Here is a 5,181-nt window from a genome sequence, read left to right as displayed (position 1 = left end):
ATATATATAAGAAATTGCAAAATAAGTGAACTGAAGATTTCAAAGAGCAGCTTGAAAAGAAAAAGCAAAGTATTATCACAAAATAAGCAAAGAACTGGAGTTAAAAAACCAATAGAGGAGAACATAAAAACTTAGTGAACATTAAAACAACAACAATGAATAAAATAAAACTCTTATTAAAGAGGAAGAAAAACTATCTCCATTTGTGATGATCTGATAAAAAAAGCTCCAACAAGAAAATGACTGACTGTAAGGCCAGGAGTTGTGCTGCCAATCTAAAGACAGGCAGTTCAAATCCACCAGCTACTAAAAGAGAAAAAAATGGTCAATTGCTTTTTGTGTGAATTTGCAACCTCTGAAGAGCTGTTGGAGGGCCGAAGATGAGCAGGTTCTGACTTGATAGCAATGAATTATTGGTTTTTCTTTTATTTGGTTTTTTTTTTAATATTGTTTTGCATGCAAAATCATTTACATTGTGTTTTATATCATCATTGCCTACATTGTGTTTTATAAAATTAAACATCACTGATCTATGCCCATCATTACTCTGTCTTTTCAGGTCTCAACTGGATCTTTCCTAATTCCTTCACTCTCTCCCTCTACCCACCAAATTCTGTGACCCCGTGATTTCCCCTCAGCCCAACCCCCTCCACTCCACTCCCTTCTCTTCCTCCCTTAGATATTCATACACATCTTACTAGTTTTCCTTCTGTTTTTACAATAATCGTATTATACACTGTTTGGTTTGGTTGTTTGGGTGGGTTCCCCCTTCGTTGTCCAATTCAGCAAAGTGGTAAGGTTCAAACAAGGTCAACACAAAAGAATCAATTAGATTCCTCTACACTAACAAAAAGAGCTCTGAAAAGGAAATAAATAAAACATTATTTACAATGGTCACCCCAAAGATGAAATACTGAGGAATAAATGTAACCAAAGAATCAAAAGACCCTATGTACAGCAGAGTACGCTTAGAGTGGACTAATAGGGTAACTGAGACTGAGCCCTCAAATTTGGAAACACAAAGGAGGAGGAACAGTTGAAAGCAGAAACTAATGATTGAAACATGGAATATGAGAAGCATGAATGTAGGAAAATTGGACATCATTAAGAAAGAAATGGAACACATAATTATTGACATATTGGTGACATGAGATGGATTGAAATGGGACATTTTGGTTTAGATGATCATACATATATGTTCTACTATGCTAGAGATGAAAAGCTGAGAAAAAACAGGGTCTCTTTCACAGCCAAAAAAGGCTTTTCTAGCTCCATCTTGAAATACAATATTGTGAGTGACAGGATAATATGATAATATAAAGAAGACCTTTTAATACCACATCATTTAAATTTATGCACCCACAACCAGAGCCAAAGAGGAGGAAAGAGATGATTTCTATCAACTGTTGCAGTCAGAAGTTGATCAAATATATAACCAAGATGCATTAGTAGTAATGGGTGACTGGAAGACAAAAGTTGGGATGGACTGACGCTCAACATCAAGAAGACAAAAATTTTCACCACTGGGCCTGTTGCAGACCAAGGGTAAAGTAATTTTATAATTATTAATAATGAGACGGACAGCTAGGAATGAGATAGAACAGAGAGCACAAGACAGGGGGCCAGCAGTTCTCAACTGAAGACCCCCATTCCAGTTTCCCTGTATCTTTATTGAAAATTACCAGGAAGTAAATCACAAAGAAAATTCAATGCAAATGAAGCCAAGATCTTTCTATTGAAAACCTTCCTCCAGACTCTGGAGGGAGGGGTCAGCAAATACAATGCAAGAATCCTGTAAATCCTTAAGGATTGCCTTAGTGCCTCAGGGGTGAACTCTAGCTTTGAACCCTGCCTCCCCCACATCCTGAAATAGCATTCAGTTTATTACAAATATTTAGTATTAGCTTCCCATATGGGCCAATTGGTAGCATCATGATAGAGAAGAGCCTGATGTTGTTAACAATTACAGCTTGCTTGGCTCCACAATCAACACTCTTGGCACCAGCAGTCAGGAAATAAAAAGATGAATTGCATTGGGAAAAATCTGCTGTTAGGGACCTTTCCAGCGTACTGAAAAGCAACAATATCAGTCTGGAGACTAAGGTGTGCCTGATCCAGGCCATAGTCTTTGCAATTACTTGCTATACATCAGCTAGGTGGGCAATAACTAAAGGTGACAGAAGAAGAATTGATGCCTTCAAGGTGTGAACTTGAACAAACCATGAATGGCCAAGAGAGCAAACAGTGCTATCTTGGAGAGGGTGAAACAAAGTTTCTCCTTGGAGGCTAGGAGTTTGAAGCTCCGTCTCACATACTTTGGGCATGTGGTCAGGAAGGCCGAATAGTTGGTTGGAGAAGGATGTCATGCTTGGAAGGGTGGAGGGACAGCACAGGAGAGGAAGACGCCAGATGAGACAGACTGACACAGTAACTAGGGTAATGGGGGTAGGTGTGTCAGAGTCAGTGAGACCTGCTCAGGACAGGGCGGGCTTCAGAGCTGCTGTACATAGGGTCACTCTGAGTCACAGGCTGCTAGATGGCACATAACAACAACAACAACAATATGCAAAGAAAACTCTAAAGGCCTCCTAGTGATTGTACACCAGCAGCAGGATCTTTAGGGCTGTGGTGGTGGCTGTAGAAGCCTGAGCAGAAGCTGGTGCAGCCATGGCCACAGTGGAGGCTGCAACCCATGTGAGCACCAGCACTCCACAGAATTTAAGGCAGAGGCTGGGGGGCAGCAGACCTGTGTGAGGAGAAACGCCACTGGACAACATCACTGTACCACATGTGAGCTCTAGACCTGCCAGAGCCACAGCATTTAACTTCTTTTCGACCTTCAGTTCCGTTTCAAGAGCTTGTCAAAATCCCCAGAATTGATCTACCCAGCGAAGTACATAACTTTAACTTCTTTTTGTCAAATGTGGGTAGAAACAACCTCTAAGGGCAGCTTTGACTGCATCCAGTAGCCCTTCTCCAGCTCTGGAGCCTCCCAGCTCTATCTATTGCCTGGCATTTATACAAGATAAAATTACAGAGTGTGCAACAAACGATTCCTATCAGATGCCATGAGAAAAAACGACCCAGACAGAGGAGGAATCCTGCAACCAGAGCACAAAAAGTGTCAACCTGATGGATTCCAAAACACGTCAAGCTGTTGGAGAGGCAGTACTGAGAAGAAAAGGTCAACTCCCAGTGTTTCTCAGCGGCCTCACGGCACTGAAGGTCTGTAAGAAAGCTGAGTTGCTTGCTTGATTGCAGCAGGATAGCATCAGTCAAAAAGACAAGAATTGCCTTGGTGCAACTCTCCAACAGAAGACCAATCTGACTCCTAAACATCACTCATATTTCTTAAAGTATTATGTATTTAAAGAGCTTCCAAGAGACTGGCCTGGATCCAATGATATTGACAGACAGTCTTCCGAGGCAGCGCCCTCTAGACACTACCACTATCACGCATTTGGAATCTTCTGCACGTTCGAAAAGAGACACTGCATCTTCTTCTTCTTAAGAATGACTTTTGCATTCAGATTTGTCACCCTTTCGTGAGTGAAAAAAAGCTCAGATATCTCACCTGACATTAAATGGTCATTTGAATTCCAACAGTGAAAAATCTGCTCCAGGTGTCCAGCTGCCCCCCCCCCACCTCAGTCTCAAATCCTCTCCAGACTGTGAACTAATTCCAACTCCTCTAGCACTCCAGAGGGCCCACCTGGCGATAGTTGCAGTCAAAATGGTAGTCTCTATGAGGACCAGCAAGACAAAATTACCTCTAGGACTTCTCTGGAAACCTTACCCCTGGCTCAGTTCTTCTAAAGTCTCCAAAACCTATGGAAGAAAATCACTCAACCTCTCGCAAGAAGTCCGAAAAGAAGTCTAAAGAACACAGGAAAAGGACCAAATAAACAGGACGCTGAGACTTGAGGAAAGTGAGGAGGACCTTAAAGGAGAAGAGGAAATTGCCAAGCTACATAACCCCAGTCCTAATTCCAATGAAGTAGTTGAAGAGGGCCACACTGCCTCCTCCATGGAGTCTTCTTCCACCATTGAACTCCCGGATGATTTGGTAAAGTATATTGTTATTGTCTCCTGCAAGCAATGTCAGGAAGACTTCACTGCTGAGTACAGGGCCTTCCATGCCAGGATAGAGAGTGTGGCTAGAAGAAAGAGCTCTTCCCTAGGATTGAAAGAGTATCAGAATGTTCATGAAGAAGTCTTACAAGACTATCAGAAAATCAAGCTATTCTTGTTGTTGTGTACCATACAGTCAGAACTAACCCATAGCTGACCCTCTGGTGGGTTTTCAGAGGCAGTTAATCTAATGGGAGGAGATTGTTCATCAGTCTCCAAAGAAGCATCTGGTGGACTCGAACCACGTGCATTCTGGGTTGTAGTACAGCTTCTTGCCACTAGGCCACTAGAGCGCTAGTCTAGTCCAAATGATCATGAAGAAAAGTACAGATGTGAGGATCTTCATAACAAGCTGGCTCACAAAAGACTAACAATAATACCTAATCATGTCAGTCCTCTTTTATAACAGTGGCATTATGTCATATTGCTATGACAGGAGTCCAGAACAAAGGTAGCATAGTGGAGTGGACTTGGGGGGAGGGATTGAATAACAATGAAAGAATTTTTTCTTTTACTTTTCAAGAAGAAAAGTAAATTGAGGGGGAGGGGTAGCAGGGAAAAAAATGCAACAATGAATGAATAGAAATCCAAAGCCTCTGTAAACTTTCATTAAAATAAACTTAAAAAAAAAAAGAAAAGAAAAAAGACTAACAGGTGAATCTGACCAGCAGCAAGCACAAGACCTCTGCTGGGACCAGAAAATATGGACAAGTTTAAGTTTGTTTATTTATTTACATTCCAAATGAGTTGCTCTAAGATTCTAAAAAGATGACATTTTGCCTGCTGAAGTTTCAGTATTAGTAAACTTGAGTGGGGTTTTTTTCCCGTGTTACTTTGCTTCCCTGAATTTTTGAAGCTGCGTCTATGGTCCATTCTTTCCACTCCATTATGGTTTGTCTGACATATCTTTGTCAGTAATGGAGTTTTTTTTATATATTGAGGATCTATACTTCAAATCAACTTTCTTGTCCTTCAGAAACTTATGTTTATCATTTAGAAATAACTTGTTAAGATATTGAGAATTCAGTGTTCACTCTTTAAAAGTTGTGT

The 5,181-nt window shown here is 41.0% G+C and overlaps 1 pseudogene; it reads left to right on the top strand.

The window, feature by feature from the left end:
* LOC102865381 overlaps positions 1-4,877 on the top strand; it is a 12,136-nt pseudogene extending 7,259 nt beyond the window's left edge.
* Positions 4,878-5,181: the final 304 nt, after the last annotated feature.

Source organism: Elephantulus edwardii, unplaced genomic scaffold, assembly GCF_000299155.1.
Source record: "Elephantulus edwardii isolate Elephantulus edwardi_28Jun2011 unplaced genomic scaffold, EleEdw1.0 scaffold00324, whole genome shotgun sequence".
In the NCBI taxonomy this organism is placed as follows: Eukaryota; Metazoa; Chordata; class Mammalia; order Macroscelidea; family Macroscelididae; genus Elephantulus; species Elephantulus edwardii.
This window is presented reverse-complemented; position numbering and strand designations above follow the sequence as displayed.